General features: G+C 51.9%; 1 protein-coding gene across 8 annotated transcripts in view; it reads left to right on the top strand.

Annotated features, from left to right (window-relative positions):
- Positions 1-19960, top strand: part of LOC138521540 (signal transducer and activator of transcription 5B) — a 1967228-nt gene that overhangs the window by 873001 nt on the left and 1074267 nt on the right. The window lies entirely within an intron of this gene.

Here is a 19960-nt window from a genome sequence, read left to right on the forward strand (position 1 = left end):
CAAATATTGTATTGCTTGTTTGTGGTACAACCACATAGACCCAGTCTTCTTGGTGCATTTCTGAGGTTGAGACATTTGAGACGCCCTGTTCCAGTGGCGAGTCAGTGTTGATGCTGCTTCAAAATGGTGTTCTGTGCATCAAGTTGGCGTTGGATACGTGTCAATGGCTCCCAACAGGTTTGGTCAATTTGATGCTTCAGATGGGGTGAATCGTCTTTTGAATCAGGTCGAGACGAGGCTTCTGTTGGGTTGATTTGGTGCTCAGTGTGTGACAAGTCTGGTACTTACACAGCAGTGAGCTGGTGGTCACGTCAAGTCAGCGAGGTGCTTAATTGGATTGAGTCGACTCGAGATGGCTTGGAGAAGCAGCTAAGTGGGTTGATGTTCTTGGTGTGCCAAAAGCAGCACTGGAGGTCCTGTAGTGGCTCCAAGTTAGACCAGCACTGTCACGATGGACTTATTGTCTGGTGATATTAAGCAGGGCTTTGAGCTGTGTCTAGGCTTCTGAGTTGCTGGGAGGCCCAGTCCAAGGTCTCCAGGGATGAGGTGAGTCCTTTGGTCTGCACTTATACTCCAGGAAGATTGTCTGACACCTGAACATGTCCTTTGCCTCCAGCGAACAGGATCCTGGTTCCTGTGCAGAGGCAGAAAATAGGCCTTGGTCCTCAGCAATTATAACCCAAGTGTGCCCTTGAGGTAGGTAAGGAGACTAGCTTGCCTCTTCTTTGGAGTCTTCTGTCTTCTCTTCTGTGGCAGAGGACTTTGGACTAGACTGCATCCCTAACAGAGTTTCAGGTGAATCTTTCTTGGCTTGAACTCCAAAAAGCCCCCTCTTATAAAGGCAGAATGCTACAGCAGATTGTTCCAAATTCTCCTGATGTTAGGGGTACATTCCAGGCTGCTGAAACAAGTGTCCTTGCCTTCTGATGTCATACTAAGATTGCTTTGTCTGCAGGAGGTGGGGACAGGAAGGAGGTTTAGGGAGAACCAGCAAAATCCTAGATGGTGACGACCCTCTCTGGACTGAACCTCACCTCTGGGCTACCAGAACTCCATCCCCTTCCTCTGTCTGCCTGTTGCAACCGGATTCCAGTAATCAGTACCCTCGTGTCAACTGGCCATTGTCATGTCAGGACTGTCTTTGAAGCACCGGTCCCTGTAGAAGGGTCCCTGTCTCTTGGAGGAAGATGTCGACCAACCTCTGCAGGCTACATATAGGCCAGACCGCTAACGCACACACCCAGCTTTGTCATGAATGGGTCACTTTGCAAAGCTGACAAAATTATGACAACCACATACTTGTCGCTTCGTAATTGTGTAATCTCAGTAGCCATCATGTCATAATCAGACATGGGCTTTATTTAACTATTAATGTGTCACCAGGCTGCTGCAGTGTACTATTATAGGGCTTGGAACCAGAGGTGTCTACTATTAAAAAGGCAACTCTGCCTCTTTGAGCTTTGTGTTCCAGCAGCTGTTCAGAAATGCACATTCAAATGGATTGTGTCCTCCCACGTATTCCTCATCTTATGATAAATCGTTCTCCAGCTTCGCTGCTTCGTAAAAAAAAATCTCGGCAGAGGGTGCTGTGCTCGAGGTCGTGGCGTCGATTGTCCCTCGACGGACTCCGTACTCTGTCGACGTCACCAATGGTATAAATAGCTTGAGCCGCGCCCGTTGCTTCAGTTCCGTTTTTCTGATCGCTTCGCTATCGAGAACGGCACGCTTGAGATTTTCTGTGAAGAAAATGCCGTCTTCTTGGCTCCTTCGACACCCACGACTGGGTTCAAGAAGTGTGTAGATTGTGGATCGAAAATGTCGATCACGGATCCCCACCGAGTTTGTCTCTGGTGTCTCGGTTCCAGTCACCGGACCGACGACTGTGGTTCCTGCCAATCCATGACGAGAAAGCTCTTCGTGAGAGGAGAGGTAAATTGTCGGTGGGGAGGGAAGCCTCTAAGAAGGCTACGTCCAAAAAACATAAGAAAGCGACTGATTCGAAGGAATCGGATCGCTATAGGCATTCAAAGAGATCTCGATCTAGGAGTAGATCGAGACACTCCTCTTCCTCGTCCAAAAAAATGAAGAGGAGATATAGATCTCCCTCATCATCATCTTCCGAGTCGACCGAAGAAATTCGATGTCCGACAAAATCGGATTCTCCCAGAAAATGGGAAGAATTTCGTAAAAAAGATGATGGCGGTATTCGAGAATGCGGCCCGACCCCCTCGAATGAACCTTACCCCTAAGGTCGCTCCATTGGTCGACAAAGGGAAGTCTAAGACTACCTTGGTAAAAACCGGTAGTGTCGAGGATACTCGAAAAACTCGAGTCGACGACAAGTCGTCGAGGACTCTTCGAGAGTCGAGCACCTCTCCGGTGCCATATAAAAAACATAAGTCATTGAAGGCTTCGACGACTTCATCGGCGTCTACCGTTTCAGTATCGAAACCAAAAATAACCTCGACGCCTGTATCGAAGTCATCTTCGAATTCATCGAAGATTCCTTCGACAACTTCGAAGGATTTTTCTATTCCTTCGACGCGTATAGTAGAGGAAGAAGATTTACTCCGTTGCCCAGGTCAGACTTTTTTAAGTCCATGTCCTCAATTTATGAGGAATCTGGCTCGGAGGAAGAGGAAGTTACTCCCTTTGGAGTTTCATATGGCACGAAACAAGTTCCTGAGGAACTCATTGATCAAGAGTCCAAAATGAGAGACCTGAGTGACACTCTACATTCTGCCAGTGTAATTGACACCTCCACAGAATTACAGTTTGCCAGACCTGATCCTGCAGAGCATGCAGACTCAGGGTACAGGAGTCTTATGACCAGAGTAATTGAGTACATGGGTTGGGGTAACACGTCACCCGTTTTTTAACAAGATGATATGACGGATATAATTGTCAGAGGTCCTCAAAAAGATCCAGTTCTCCCCTTTCACAGGGCTCTTCAGAGGAGGGTGGAGAAAAACTGGGAAAAGCCTGAGAGCATTGCTGCTGCAGATAGTAATTTCCCCAAGAAATACAGACCAGCTGGTATGGGTCCTGAATACTTAAACAGGCATCCGACTCCAGAAAGTCTAGTTATTCAGGCAGCATCCACATCAAAGCAAACTGCATATCCCACTATCCCTCCAGATAGAGAGGATAAAAAAGTTGATGCCTGGGCACGTAAAGTTTTCACTTCAGGCAGTATGGCCCTTAAATCGACAAATGTCACCTGTACCCTGGCCAGGTTTACCCATACCCTGTGGGACTGAATTTCGGCGGCAGCTGAGCATATTCCGGAAGGCGAGGAAAGGGAAGGCTTCCTGAATATAGTCAAAGACGGGAAGGAGGCAATGGGGGAATGTCTCCAGTCTGGACTGGATACTGCTGATCGTATCAGCAGATCCATGACTGCAAGCATTGTGCTACGAAGATTTACGTGGTTGAGGAAGTCGGGGTTTGCACCAGACGTGCAAGCCAGACTCCTCAACATGCCCTTTGATGGCTCGAGGCTGTTTGGCAGGAAGGCTGATGAAAGCCTAGAAAAACTTCAGACCTCGAAAGCGGCAGCTAAATCGCTTAGTGCCTCCATGCGCCAGCCTCTAAAACCCTATTCCGGCTCATCTTCCTGGACCGGTTGTTCTTTTCGTTACTACTCATTTGGTAGAGGAAGGGGTCAGGCTTCTCAAAGGGGCAAAAGAAACTTCCCTCGTGGAGCATGAGAAAGAGGTGCAAAATCAGCCTCGGGAGCGGCATCTGTACCCTCAGCCACTCCTGCAGCCGCCTCCAAATCCCTCTGAGACCTTGTTGCACAAAACACCAGTGGGAGGCAGGATCTCTCAGCATCTGAAGGAATGGCGAGGCATTACCTCAGATGCTTGGGCACTGGGAACAGTAGCTCAAGGTTACTGTCTCCCCTTCCAAAAAAGGCCTCAATCATCCACCGGGAGCCAACTCCGTAAAACTCCAGACCCCCTCCTGTTGCAGGAAATTTTTACCCTGCTAGAGAAAGGTGCCATAGAACAGGTACCTATAGCGGAGAGGAACAGGGGTTGGTACTCCCCATATTTTCTCATCCCAAAAAAGGACGGAGGACTGAGACCCATCTTGGACTTAAGAAACTTGAACAAGTTCCTCAGGAAGGACAAGTTCAAGATGGTCACTCTTTCTCAGATCCTTCAGGCTCTCCAACTCCAAGATTGGTTGGTATCATTGGACCTTCAGGATGCTTACTTTCATGTGCCAATCCATCCAAAGCACAGAGTACCTGAGGCTCGTGATTGGCAACTCTCATTATCAGTTTCGGGTTCTGCCATTCGGGTTGACCTCCACCCCGAGGGTTTTCACCAAACTGTTGGCAATTGTGGCAGCGAGTCTCAGGAGAGGGGGGTATTCACATCTACCCCTACCTGGACGATTGGTTGATCAGAGCAAGTTCTCCAAAACAAGCTCAAAAACATCTTTCGATCACTTGCCACTTCCTCTACAAATTGGGCTTCTCCCTCAGTTTCAAGAAGTCTCATATGATACCATCCCAAAAGCTCCAGTTTATCGGAGCAGTCTTAGATACTTCCTCGGGAAAAGCCTCGCCTCCCGAAGTGAGAGCTCTCCACATCCAGCAGATGGTAACGAAGTTCCAGAATGCCCAACGTCTACCGGCCTTCGATTTTCTCAGGTTGCTCGGCCTCATGGCATCCTGCATTTTCCTAGTACCAGAGGCCAGGGTATGATATGATATATGATATGGCGGATGTATACGAATTGTTCGAACTACAATTGTTCGAATTACAATTGACCGAATTGTGAAGGTCAATTGTTACATATATGTGGGGGGAAACCCCCCGCAAGCCCTATATATATATATATATATATATATATATATATATATATATATATATATATATATATATCTGAGGCTTGTGGAATCTGCTTAGATCACATGCTGTGCATAGGCCGACATCTAGTGGAAGCTGCGGAGTATTAGTTTGTTTTTCGAAACTCGAAAATGGGCGTCGACACAGGGCGTGCCAGTAATACTATCCCTAGTGTGACGTCCACTGTACCCAAGATCCCTCACGCGTCTAGGATCCTCAGATTGTTTTTTTCCGCCATACTGGTCGGAAGCATTTTGCGGAGTCCCCTGGCCTTAGCCATACTTTTGCTAAAAATTTAAAAATAATAATCTATTGACATCCTTCCCCACCCCAACGTCGAACTTCGACACTCGACGCCGACTGAAGAAGAAATCGACCGTCGGCTGCTGCACGACGGATTTGGGCCTCGGAAGGCCGCTGGCCTCGGCCCGGGCCTTGGATGGCCTCTGGCCTCGGCCCTGCAAGTAGGGAGAGTGGGGGCTGGTACATAGTCTACACTCTTGGTATATAGGTACACCTTATACTTTTCTAACACTTAACAGCCCGCTGCCTCAAGGTGCGTATGGAGGGTACCCCTTTTCAATTCTGCCCCAAGTGCAATCGCAAATACCCTTGGGTCGACAGGCACGCCACGTGCAATATCTGCTTGCCGAGGGACCACCCCGAAGCGAACTGCAGAGCGTGTAGTAGGTTTAAACCTAAAACACTTAAGGACCGTTCGACGAAGCATTGGGCCCACCACGCCAGGCAGGCAGCCATGGCAGCGGAGGGCGCCTTCAGCGACGGCAGCGACGCTGTACTTTCGGACGGCGAGGGCATTACGGTGTCGAAAGACAGCCGAGCGCAGGTCCCCGACCTCGGAAGGTCGTCCGGCAGGGCGGCTATGGGGAAGACCCCCGGCGACACAAGCGCTTCACATACTACACACACTAAGTCCAACCGAGACTCGACGATGTCGAGTTCTCGGAAAGAGGCACAAACAGAACGGTCCGATTCGGTGTCCTCTGGGCCCTCTCGATCAAGATCGCCGCATTACTCCAGGCAATCATCCACTCTTGCCAAGAGTGCCTCGCTCCCTAGGCTAACAGAAGTTCGATCGTCGGAAGACGAAGACGACTTCCACCCCCAGGCCGCGCTCCAGGAGTCGGAGCCCGCAGTTAAAACCAGCGAGGCCCCACGCTCGAAGGACAGGGACACCACCCCCGATCCTCAACGCCAGGCGTCGAAAAACTCCAGAGCCACTAAAGGACAGGGAAAACATTTTTCCACTCACGGGGAGGGGGGAAAGTAGCAGAAGAAACAACCTTTGCACTCTTCCACACCTGTGAAACACTCCACTCCCCCTAAACAGACAGACAAAACCAGGTCTGCTGATATGTCTAAAACCAGCAAAGCTACTCAAGATAAATCCCATAGACTTGCTGAGAGAGTCATTCCCAGTTCCAAAAAATGGTCCAGTGAAGACATAGATAGGGTCATGTCAAGAATGTCTTCTTTGGCAGATTTGTATGATAAAAATCCAGAACATTTCCTCTCGTATGATCCACAGGGGGCGACACCTTCAGGCTCTACTGATCCTATCCCCCCGAGTAAAAAGCCCCGGTTTGAAACTCTGATGAGGTCAGAACCCTTCGAGGTACATCCATACGCAAGACCATACTCACTGTATCAAGGAGAGGCTTCCTTTTGTGAGGACCAAGAATTTGGTATGATAGAAGAGCAAACCGGGACGGGCTACTATGGGGATGATGAGGACCCGGAAACATACAGAGTAGATTCCCCAGTAGAGAACGAAGCCCCGGTTACCGACTCCCCGGTCGATAACCAACCCCTCCTAAACGAGGTTCTTGCACGCGCAGCAGAACATTTCCACATTGACACCCACGGTGTCCAGGAGGAAAGGGACTTCGCAGAAGAGTTAGTGGGAGAAAGGAGGCCTGTTGCCCAGACCATCCCTATCCTTAAATCCATTCAGCGGAGAATAGATCCGTCCCTGGTGAACCCGAACCTCACCAGAGCAGTCAATCCCAAGGTTGAAAAACTTTTCAGGGCGGCCCAGTCTGACCCTCTCTCTATAAGAGGACATCTGAAGCCAGACTCCCTAGTTGTCACCAACACTCGTAAGAGGGCTAGAACACCCTTGTCATCGTCCGAAGCTCCTCCCGACAAGGAGAGCAAAAAACTATACGGTTTCGGCAGGAAAGTAGCCTCAACGTCCGCCTATCAAGCAAGGATTGCAAACTCCACCACCCTGTTGTCCAGCTACAACTGCCATCAGTGGGAAGAAGTCGCGGCACTCATAGCCTCTGCTCCTGAACCTTTAAAGGGCCAGTTAGCTCGGATTTCCGCAGAGGGTAGAGCCGTGTCTGGTTGCATTTTGAAAGCAACCTTCGACGCCGCGGACAACGCAGGCAGATTGATAGCGGCAGGCACTGTTATCAAAAGACATGCGTGGTTACGGCAGTCTGGTTTTAAGGCAGAAACCCAGGCATCATTGTTGGACAAACCGGTGGAAACCAATCTGTTTGGTAAGGTGGTCGAAGACGCACTGAAGAATGCCAAGGACGAATACTAAACACTCAAGTCCCTTGGCCAGTTAACCAATAAACCCCCTAACCAGAGAGGGAATAGTAATTTTCGTCACCCAGGCGGCCAAAATTCCCAGAGAGGATCTACCTATTCCCAAGGGCAGGGTACACAGTGGAACAACAACCAACAGTCTACCCAGGGTTACGGCAGGGGTAATAGGAGAGGTCGTGGTAAAGGCAGAGGCAGCCCCAACAAGGGAGGCGGCACGCCTCCACCAAAGCAGTGACGCTCAGTTCAGGGTCCCTTCTCACGCAACCCCAGTAGGGGGACGCATTTCCAACTTCACCCAGGCTTGGGAAGGGATCACATCAGACAGATGGGTGCTGTCAACAGTATCCACAGGATATTGTATAGAACTACTGCAGCGTCCCCGGAACCATCCTCCACGACAAAGAGTACACTCTTTAGAACAACAGAAGATTCTCCTCGAGGAGATCGCCATTCTGCTAGAAAAGGACGCGATAGAACTCGTCCCGGGACACCAGGTAAACAAGGGTATTTATTCAACTTACTTCCTTGTGCCAAAGAAAGATTTGACAATGCGCCCAGTATTCGATTTACGGCCTGCCAACAAGTATGTCAAGCCCCAAAAATTTTGTATGACCACGCTACAAGAGGTAATCCCCCTCCTAAAAAAGGGGGATTACATGGCAACCTTGGATATGAAAGATGCTTATTTTCATATTTCCATGTTCCCAGCGCACAGAAAGTATTTGCGCTTCAAGGTGGACAGCCGACACTACCAATTCAAGGTACTGCCCTTCGGGATAGCTTCAGCACCAAGGGTATTCACCAAGGTACTGGCGGTGGCGGCTGCACACCTACGCAGGGAGGCAATCCCAGTGTACCCTTATCTGGACGACTGGCTCATAACGGGGGAAACCCCAGGAATTTGCAGGACAAACATTCAAAGGACTATCGACCTATTTCACGAGTTAGGCTTCTCAATCAACGAGAAAAAGTCAAGCCTAGTGCCAAGCACCTCAAAACAATTCCTAGGAGCAATCCTAGATACCCACGAGGGGTTGACCTTTCTCCAGCATGGGGTCTGGCATGGATTCACATGCTCATGAATATTCCCCGTCGTCAGGCTGGGAATCCTCGGTAAAGAAAAAACCAGTATCAGTTTCGTTTCTGATCTGTCTTTCGTAGTAATAACCAATCACTGGTCTCTGCGTCATACTGACCACAGCCAATGACTGCCCTCTACCTAAGCACCGCCTCTGGCAGCCATCTTCAGATTTTTACCGCACGTTCATGTGTTGGGATCCTCGTGCTATTGCTCTCGAGCGTTAGTGCTATTTTTCGCGCTTTTTTCACAAAAAACTTCGATTCTTTCGGTCAAAAGAGCCTCAAGCTCCACCGATCCTACATCCGATCAACGGGGACCCGTGTCGGATTCATCTGTGCCCCTCAAGGGTGAAGATTTCGTCGAGCTACACTTCGGAGGAATCCAGAAGCTTCTCAGGCCCGGTCTCGGAGATGGCCCAGGAGAAGGGAAGCTCGACGCCCGGAAAGCTGTTCAGGGTCTGCCCTGGATGCCAGCTGCAGAACGTCTTCAAGGAGGACAAACACTCTTTCTGCCTTTACTGCCTTCATGAGGACAAGACGCACATGGAGAAGACTGTGCGTTTTGCGGCAACATGTCGGAACGGACCATGAAGGACCGCCATCAACGTCTCGCCAACTGGCTGGAGGGTAAGAGCCCGTCTGGCGAGAAGAAGAAGAAATCCGAGCGGTCTTCTAAGACCTTTGAGGGCGCCCCGGCGACGGGGGCCCAACATAAGGCCAAGCACCGCGAGTCCGCTGGCACCGGGAGCGCCGAACGGTCGGGCTCTACGGGCGCCAGGCAGGGCGCACCCTCCCCGGCACCATCAACCACGAGCCAACGCTCTGGGTCGGGTAAGAGGAAGGCCGAGCACCCGGCGAAGCTCCTGGAGAGGCCCCGGTCGAGCTCTAAGGCAGAGGAGGAGCGTGGCAGTGCCCCCTCCCTCAAGGATAAGGCGGTGAGCGCACCTAAGGTGGTGAAGGCCTTGATCCATCCGACCAAGCCCTCTATCGAAACGGTCGCGGCGGCCCTGGCTCAGCCTGTGGTGGCTGCACCAGTGGTGGCGACCTCAGGGCCCAGAATCTCCCTGCCTCCTCGGAGGGAGTCTTCCTTTGTGCCCATCGATAGGACCCCCGTGAAACCCTCCGTGGGGAAGAAGGGGGGGCAGGGCGTCGTCGGAGATTCGGCCTCAACCTCAGAAGAGGAGCTGATCGAGGTCTTAAGCCACGGCCTAGGCGTGGAAGAAGGCCAGCCCGTCGGAATGGACCCCGACGCAGGTGACGACGACGACATCGTCGAGGATACCGACGGGGCCCCTGCTCGCCCGTCGGATTCCCCTCTGCCAGCGCCGCAAGACAACTCGGCGGCCATTTTGTTGGCCATACAGTCCTTATGCTCCGAGATAAGGACGAGGCTACCGTTACCGACGGAGGAACCTCTCCCGTCGGGGGATCCAGAACCGGGACCTTCTGGTGTTCCCCCTACCAAGAAAAGAAGGATCCATCCCCCACCTCCTTTTCAACCGTCGCGCCCCTTCCAGCCCTCCTCCCCGTCCACCCGAGGGGATGATACGGGGACTGACACGGCAGCGACGGGTACGGACGACGAGGCATACGACGAGGATTTTCCGTCGTCGCCTCCCACCAGGGCTTCTCCGCCCGACGAGATCGGATCTTTCCACTCCATGATCTCCAGGGCTTCCGAGCTTTTCCAACTCTGCCCTGAGGAGAAGAAAAAGGAAGGCTTCCTTTATCAGCGGCGCGAGGCCAAGAGGAAGACGGTCCTCGCAGTGCCTCTGTTGGACGACATTTGGGATGAGGGCCTTTCCCTCCTCAAGAACCCTTCCACGACGCCAGCTAGAAGAGACCGGTACGAGAAAAAGTACCGGGTCCCGGACACGGCCCCCCTATGCCTCCGGGCGCAGCCTACCCCGGACTCCGTCGTCTCCGCGGCAGCCAGGAAGAAAGCGGGGGGGGGTGCGGCCTCCACATCGACTTCCCCGCCGGACGGCGAGGGAAAGAAATTGGATGCTATGGGACGTAGAGTCATCTCGTCGGCAGCGACGACGATTAAAGCGGCCAACGCCTTGGCTATCGTGGCCCGCTATGACAGGGAGCTCTGGTACAAGATAGCTCCCCTGCTGGATTTTCTGCCGGACGACAAGAGGGCGGAGGCCCTTGAGATCCTGCAGGAAGGTGAGGTGGCCTCGGACCACGCCATCACCGTGGCGACGGACATCGCCGACACCGGGTTCCGCCAGCTGGGCAACGGCGTTTGCCTTCGACGTCGTGGATGGCTCAAAGCTACGGACTTCCGGCAGGACGTCCAGACCAGAGTCCTGGACATGCCCTTCGACGGGAACAACCTGTTTGGGAAGACAGTGGACGATTCCCTTCAGGCCATCAAGGCGGATACTGAGACGGCCCGGGCCCTTGGAGTCCTGCAACGACGGACGCCCTTTCGGAGTGGCGGAGGCAAGGGCGCCTCCAAAGGTTCCGGCGGCGGTTTCGCTTCCTACCGTCAAGCGGCCCGCTCGTCGACGCAAGAGGCCTACAGAGGACGAGGCAAGTCTAGCGGACCCCGCCGTCGTCGCCAAGGAGGTCAAGGCGGCAAGGCTGCGTCCAAGCAGGATTGAACCGGCCGTGGGGTCGGGCCCCCACCGAAGCACCCCGGTGGGAGGCCGGCTGGCGGGCTTCGTCAGCGTGTGGGAGTCCATCTCCACCGACCGTTGGGTGCTGGACGCCCTGGCCCGGTGCCACGCGCTCGAGTTTCAAAGAAGGTGCCCGCGCGTCCCCCCCGTGGCCAGGAAAGAACTTCACGTCCCTCAACTTCTCCTGGAGGTAAAGGCGATGCTCAGAAAGGGCGCCATCGAACTCGTCCCAAAGAGGCTTCGGGGCTCCGGAGTCTACTCGAGATACTTCCTCGTGAAGAAGAAGACGGGAGGATGGCGCCCCATCCTTGACCTGCGACGTCTGAACAGGTTCATCAAGGCGCAGAAGTTCCGGATGGTCACCCTCCAGCACGTCCTGGGTCAGCTGGAGGAAGGAGACTTCCTATCGTCGTTGGATTTGGAGGATGCCTACTTCCACATTCCCATCCTAAAGGGGCACCGCAAATTCCTCAGATTCGTGGTCCAAGGGCGTCATTACCAGTTCAAAGCCCTTCCCTTCGGACTACGGTCGGCACCCAGGGTATTCACCAAGTGCCTCGCACCGGTGGCGGCGCAGCTGCGCCGCGAGGGGATTCACGTCTACCCCTACCTGGACGACTGGCTCATCCGCGCCAAGACGAGGGAGCTCGCCGTGGTCCACACGGCAAGGACCGTCCAACTCCTCACGGACCTGGGATTCTCCGTCGGAGGAGAGGACCAGGACCATCTTGGGCAAGGTGCAACGGATGTTGGTGGCCGACGCGGCCAAAGTGAGGTCCATCAAGTCCCTCCTCGGGATGATGTCTTCCTGCATCTACCTCATTCCCATGTGCAGGCTCCGGATGCGCCCGTTGCAAGAATTCCTGGATGCGCGCTGGATCCAGACGACGGGCAGCTTCGAGGAAAGGATCAAGCTCGACGAGAGTTTCCGACGAGCGATACGGTGGTGGGGCACCCGCGCGCATCTGACGGCGGGCATGGACTTCCTGACCCCAGCCCACCAGGAGACTGTGACCACGGATGTCTCCCTGGAAGGGTGGGGAGCGCACACCGAAAATCTGCACGCAAGGGGACTCTGGCTCCCGACGGAGAAGTCCCTGCATATCAACGTCCTGGAGCTCCGTGCAGTGTTTTGGGCCCTCAGGTCTTTCCTTCCGTCCCTCAAGGGCAAGGTGGTGAGGATCTTCACCGACAACACCACCACCATGTTTTACATCAGGAAACAGGGCGGAACCAGGTCCCCAGCGCTGTCCAAGGAGGCGCAGGACCTGTGGCATTGGGCCGTTGCCCAAGGGATTTTTCTGGTGCCGTTTCATCTGGCAGGGATAAAAAACACCATCGCCGACTCACTCAGCAGGGAGCTGCGCTCGTGCCACGAGTGGGAACTACGGCAGGATCTGGTGGATCGCCTCTTCCGACGGTGGGGCACACCCCAGATCGACCTGTTCGCGACGGCGACGAACACCAAGTGCCGGAGGTTCGCCAGCAGGTTTCCCCAGACGAGGAGCATGGGCGATGCTTTCTCGTTCCCCTGGGAGGGCCTGTTCCTCTACGCGTTCCCTCCCTTGCCTCTGCTAATCCGGCTCGTCAACCAGCTCAAGAGGTCACGGTGCAGGATGATCCTCGTCGCACCTGCGTGGCCGAGGCAGATATGGTTCCCGGACCTTCTGGACTTGTCAGCGTCCCCGCCGATCAAGCTGCCGGCGGACGCGGATCTACTCTCCAGGGAAGGAGGCGCCATCCTCCACCACGACCCGAAGTCGCTGAACTTGCAGGCCTGGCTCCTGCAGCGCTAGAGTTTGGAGGATACGACATACCGGCCGATTGCAGAGAGGTTCTTGCAAAGGCCAGGGCGTCCTCGACTCTTAAATGCTACGGACACAAATGGAAGAGGTTCTCTGTCTGGTGCCACGCACAGAAGATTAACCCTCTACGGATTACGGCCCCCCAAGTACTGCCGTACCTGCTGACGCTGGCCAAAGCTGGTCTGGCACACGCGTCCATCAAGATTCATCTTGCTGCGATCTCCCGATACACCAGAACCACGGGGCGGACGTCCTTGTGGTCTCATCGTCTGGTGAAAGAGTTCATGAAGGGACTGTTCAGATCGTTCCCGCCGGTGAAGGCTCCGGCCCCGGCGTGGGAGCTCAACGTGGTGCTGACCAAGCTCATGGGACCTCCGTTCGAGCCTCTGCACTCGGCCCCGTTGAAGTTTCTATCGTGGAAAACAGCTTTTCTTGTGGCCATCACCTCCGCACGACGAGTGGGAGAGATCCAGGCCCTTTCCTGCAAGGCCCCGTACTTGACTTTCCACGACACAAGGGTAGTGCTCAGGACGCACCCCTCCTTCATGCCCAAGGTACCGTCGGACTTCCATCTCAACGAACCCTTGGTGTTACCTGTGTTCTTCCCGTCGCCTTCGTCGCCGGCTGAGAGGACTTTGCACTCGCTGGATGTAGCTAGAGCGCTGAAGTTCTACGTGGACCGCACGAAGGGTTTTCGGAAGACGTCACAACTCTTTGTGAACTTTGGACCTGTCAATCAGGGGAAGGCTCTCTCGAAGGCTTCCATTTCCAGATGGCTCTCCGGCTGTATCATGTACTGTCATCGGTTGGCAAACCGACCGCTGCCTGGCCGTCCGAGAGCCCATTCCACCAGAGCGATCGCAGCTACCACAGCGTTCCTTTCTGGTGTGCCCCTGCTGGACATATGCAGGGCTGCTACGTGGAGGTCGACGCACACCTTCACAAAATTCTACTGCGTCGATCGGGATTCCAGGGAGGAGTCCAGGGTCGGCCAAGCAGTGCTGCGCAACCTGTTCGCCTGAGGTGAGCCTGGTGAGGAGGTAAGATGCTTAATGTTGAGTTTGATGTAATGCTTAATGTTGAGCCTTTGCCACCTCCCGTGGTTGTGCATGTGTGTACTGCTATGTATTCTTTATTCATGAGCATGTGAATCCATGCCAGACCCCATGCTGGAGAAGGAACAAGTTACTTACCTGTAACTGTTGTTCTCCAGCATGGGTCTGGCATGGATTCACATGCGAACCCTCCCGCCTACCCCTCTGCGGCTCTTCACTTGGTCATACTGCCACTTCACGTGCTTCCAAATCTGAAGATGGCTGCCAGAGGCGGTGCTTAGGTAGAGGGCAGTCATTGGCTGTGGTCAGTATGACGCAGAGACCAGTGATTGGTTATTACTACGAAAGACAGATCAGAAACGAAACTGATACTGGTTTTTTCTTTACCGAGGATTCCCAGCCTGACGACGGGGAATATTCATGAGCATGTGAATCCATGCCAGACCCATGCTGGAGAACAACAGTTACAGGTAAGTAACTTGTTCCTTCCTTCAGAAGAAAGAATTCGGAATATACTACTGCAAATTCCGCATTATCAGTCCGGTCAACAAATAACGGTACGCAAAGCAATGCGTTTACTGGGCATGATGGCGTCATGTATTTACCTGGTCCCCCACGCGCGCCTGCGCATGCGTCCCATGCAGGAATGGTTGGCGAAACAGTGGTCTCAGGCAAGTGGTCAGTGGGACGATCTAGTGGTCGTTTCACCAACACTGGTACAAAGCCTTCACTGGTGGACAAGAGAGAATCTCGCACAGGGGAAACCCTTTTACGATCCATAGGTACAGGCAATAGTCACTACAGACGCATGCCTGACGGGGTGGGGAGCTCACCATCTCCACCACACAGCTCAGGGTCTCTGGTCTCACTCAGTGGCCAAGAACCACATCAACCTGCTAGAGCTTCTGGCAGTATTCAGAGCGCTTCAGGCGTTCGAGCCCCACCTACTAAACCTGTCAGTGCAAATCCGGACGGACAGCACAACAGCCATGTTCTACCTGAACAAGCAAGGAGGGACTCGCTCGCCAAATCTGTCCAAGCTTGCCCAGAAAATCTGGATATGGGCACTCAGACGGAACATCTTCCTGTCATCACAAAATGTTCCAGGGGAGCTCAATTCCCTAGCGGATGCTCTGAGCAGAGATTCCCTCCCAGAGGAACACAAATGGGTTCTACACAGAGAGGTCGTAGAAAATATCTTCTCTCAGCGGGGTTTCCCCACTATAGACTTATTCGCCGCAAGCGAAAACAGACAATGCCCAGGATTTGCATCCAGGTTCCCCCAACCAGACTCCCAGGAGAACGCCCTGTGGATGAACTGGTCAGGGATGTCTGCGTACGCTTTTCCACCAACTCCTCTCATCAGGAAAGTGGTGAACAAGATGAACAGAGAGTCGATGACGCTCGTCCTAGTTGCTCCCATGTGGGCAAGACAACCGTGGTTTCCACACCTACGCAGGATGGCGGTGTGCGAGCCCATCAAACTTCCAGCCTGGTACAACCTACTGTCCCAGCACCAAGGTCAAACAGTGCACCAGCCACCCAACTCAATGAACCTGGCAGCATGGCTCCTGAGGTCATAGAGTTTGGACATCTCAATTTGCCGCAGAGGTGTATGGACATCCTAAAGGAATCTAGGAAACCAAACACAAGGCACTGTTACTTTGACAAGTGGAAGAGGTTTGTTATCTGGTGCCAGAGTAGAGCAATCAACCCGGTTGATTGCACTCCTTCCACTATTGTTACATACATGCTCCACCTGCTGGATGCAGGATTGGTTTTTAACTCACTGAAGGTACACCTGGCAGCCCTGTCGGCTTACACCACTTCCCATAGCAAAGTTTCGTGGTGGAAAGTACCAGTAGTTAAAGCCTTCATGGAAGGAGTAAAGAGACTTCACCCTCCTATTTCAAACCCACCACCAAGGTGGGACCTTAATGTGGTGCTAGCCAAGCTCATGGGCCCCCCTTTCGAACCCATGCATAAAAGCAGTCTCAAACACCTGACTTATAAAACGGCCTTCTTAGTAGCTATTACTTCTATAAGAAGGGTCAGTGAAATTCAGGCTCTGTCAGTGCAGAATCTCTTCTTTACTGTTCATAAAGACAAACTGGTTTTACGCACACACCCTCGGTAAGTTTATATCTAAATTCCATGTAAACCAGTCCATCGAGCTTCCGGCTTTCTTCCAGGACCCGCAAAGCTCGGCTGAGGTGAAACTACACACCCTAGATGTGCGTAGGGCGGTCCTCTAGTATGTAAATAAAACCAGACCGCTAAGAAAAACAGATCAACTGTTTGTCTCCCTAGCTACAGGCAGAGAGGGGGATCGCGTCTCTAATGGTGCCATCTCGAAGTGGATTATTAACTGTATCCAGCTGTGTTACTCACTCTCTGATAGAACTCTGCCTTTCACGCCAAGAGCCCACTCTACCAGAGGCATTGGGGCCACTCTGGCTTTCATTGCAAATGTACCCCTTGACACCATTTGCAAAGCAGCTACTTGGAGCTCTATTCACACTTTTACTCAGCATTACTGCATTGACACCCATTCCAAGGCAGACACACAAGTGGGACAAGCGGTTCTAAGACACTTATTTGCTCATGACCCTTCTCACATCCGACCTTCTTCTTCAGGTACTGCTCGCTAATCTATGCACAGCATGTGATCTAAGCAGATTCCACAAGCCTCAGAAGGGATACATTACTCACCGTAATCGTATTTCTGATGCTTGTATCTGCTTAGATTCACATGCGACCCACCCTTCCTCCCCTCTGAGAGAAGGCGCATGATTGCTTGTAGTCTTACCTTTCTGTCTATCTGCTTGGATTATCTGTACTCACGCTACTCCTCATGCTACCTCATGTCAGAAAAAATACAATCTGATGATCCTAGACGCGTGAGGGATCTTGGGTACAGTGGACGTCACACTAGGGATAGTATTACTGGCACGCCCTGTGTCGACGCCCATTTTCGAGTTTCGAAAAACAAACTGTAATACTCCGCAGCTTCCACTAGATGTCGGCCTATGCACAGCATGTGAATCTAAGCAGATACAAGCATCAGAAATACGATTACGGTGAGTAATGTATCCCATATATATATATATATATATATATGTGTGTGCGGTCAATTGTGCAAAGGTCAATTCGGACCCTCGACTTTCGGTCAATTGTGTTCGAACAATTTGGGTAATACCGATATGGCATTTGTAACACGCCTATACACAAGTGTTTGAGAATGAGATCCCTTCAATGGGCACTCAGAACTCAGTGGTCCCAGTTCTCAGGGAATATGTCGATCTTCTGCAAGTCCCGAGCGCAGTTGCTCAGGATCTTCTATGGTGGGCTTGCAACAACAACATTCTAAAGGGAGAATCTTTTTGGCAACCATGGCCGGAGATAACAGTAGTGACGGACGTCTCACTCACGGGGTGGGGAGCACACACCAACGATCTGACAATCATCGGTCGTTTGTCTCCATCGGAGTCCAAACTACACATCAACCTTTTGGAGTTGATGGCAATCAGACTAGCGCTGAAGGCCTTTCTGCCCTCTGTCCAGGGAAAGAATGTCCTGATAATGACGGACAACACGGTGGCCATGTACTACCTCAAAAAAAAAAACAAAATAAAAACAAGAGGAGTAGGGTCACTACCACTGTGCAGAGAGGCAATGCAGCTATTGTTCTGGGCAATACGAGAAGGAATCTCTCTATCGGCAATTCACCTAGCCGGAGAGAAGAACACAGCGGCAGACGCTCTGAGTTGGCAGAGCACAGTCTCTCACGAGTGGGAGCTGGCTCAGGAAGTCCCTCTTGAGATCTTCGCCCTTTGGGGAACCCCTCAAGTGGATCTGTTCGCCACCGCGATCAACTGGAAGTGCGATCAGTACTGCTCAAGGGAATTTCCTCAAAGAGGAGCTCTGGGAGACACATTCGTAGTGGAGTGGAAGTTTCCAATCCTGTACGCGTTACCCCCCAGTCCCTGTGATTCCTCAAGTAATCAGGAGGTTGAGAAAGTTCAGGTAAACCATGATCCTAATTGCCCCGGATTGGGCCAGGAGGACGTGGTACCCGGACCTTCTAGACATGTCCATCTACCCTCCAATACGTCTTCCACAAAGAGAGGATCTTCTCTCGCAAGAGGAAGGTCGGGTTCTCCATCCAGAGGTCAAGACACTCAACCTTCACACATGGTTTATGAGAGGTTGAGATACAAGGATTGGGATCTTCCGGATGACGTAATGGAAGTCTTACTTTCGGCCAGAAGACCAGCAACAAAATCTTTGTACAGATGTCGCTGGAACAGGTTTAGTAACTGGTGCAAAGATAAGGATGTGGACCCTTTTCAATGTGGCACTCCAATGGTGCTCTTTTCTGTTACATCTAGCCAATCTGGGGCTCCAGATAGGAACAATAAAAGGATACCTTGCTGCGCTGTCCATTTTCAAGCGCACCTCGGAAGATGTTTCATATTTCAAAAAACTTTAATCATTCAATTCTTAAAAGGGCTTACTAACGTATACCCTCCACTACCTTTTCATGTCCCAACTTGGAATTTAAATTTAGTACTAAGATGTTTGACTTGCAAACCTTTTGAGCCTCCGCACTCCTGTCCACTCCGCACTCCTAAGACTAAAGACTGTCCTTCTTGTGGCCCTATCCTCAGCCCGCAGGGTTAGTGAACTTCAGGCTCTCTCATGCAAACCACCATATACTGTTTTTTATAAGGTAGTCCTTAAGGTTAAACCTTCCTTTTTACCAAAAGTAGTTTCAGGCTTCCATTTGTCACAAGAAATAATACTACCAACATTTTATCCTCCTCATTTGGGCAAGGAAGAGGAGAGACTGCACAGACTAGATCCCAAGAGGGCTCTTAGTTTTTACATCTCAAGGATGTCTAAATTACGACAAGATGACCAACTGTTTGTGGGTTATACTGGTCATAAACTAGGCTTATCAGTAACAAAACAGACCATATCCCGCTGGATCATTTTGGCCATAATTGAATGCTACAGATTGGCAGGAAAAGACCCACCAGATGGGCTTCGAGCCCATTCTACAAGGGGAATGGCTACTTCTGCGGCTCTAAAGAGGGGAGTTCCGGCATCAGATATTTGTTCAGCTGCAACTTGGAAAACAATGCATACTTTTATCAAGCAATACTGCTTGGATACTGCCTCCTCCAATGAGGGGTTATTTGCCAAGGCAGTTCTGCATTCTGTCCATGAAAACTGTAATAGTACTCCCACCTCCAAAATTGCCACTGCTATGGGAGTCTATCATAAGATGAGGAATACGTGGGAGGACACAATCCATTCGAAAAACAAGTTACTTACCAACTGTAACGTTCTTTCGACTGGATGTTCCTCCCACGTATTCCTCATCGACCCTCCAATCCTACCCCGCAGTACAGTTTACGTTTTCTTACACTTTCCTCTCACGAAGAATGTATCTGTCATGGGGCACACCTGGGTGTTCCTCCTATATTTTCATCGAAAAAACAGAACTGAAGCAACGGGCGCTGCTCGAGCTATTTATACCATCGGTGATGTCGACAGAGTATGGAGTCCGTCGAGGGACAATCGACGCCACGACCTCGAGCACATCGCCCTCTGCCAAGACATTTTTTTTCCGAAGCAGCGAAGCTGGAGATAACGATTTATCATAAAATGAGGAATATGTGGGAGGAACATCCAGTCAAATGAACGTTACAGTTGGTAAGTAACTTGTTCTTTGACCTTTGAAGCTGCTCTGCTGCCAATGCAGGTTAGGAGATGGGGATGACAGGAGACGGTCCCAACAAAGGTGCATGGGTTTAGTATGTTTACGGCATGGAATGTTAGTAAAGGTTGGGGTCTGATTAGCGGGCCTCCCTTTGAGGAACAGAATTATCTGCATCATTTTATTGGTTTAAAATCCAAAAAGTTCAGGCTATACCGCCTTCACC

The sequence above is a fragment of the Ambystoma mexicanum genome, chromosome 13 (assembly GCF_040938575.1).
Source record: "Ambystoma mexicanum isolate Mex_15411 chromosome 13, UKY_AmexF1_1, whole genome shotgun sequence".
Taxonomy (NCBI): Eukaryota; Metazoa; Chordata; class Amphibia; order Caudata; family Ambystomatidae; genus Ambystoma; species Ambystoma mexicanum.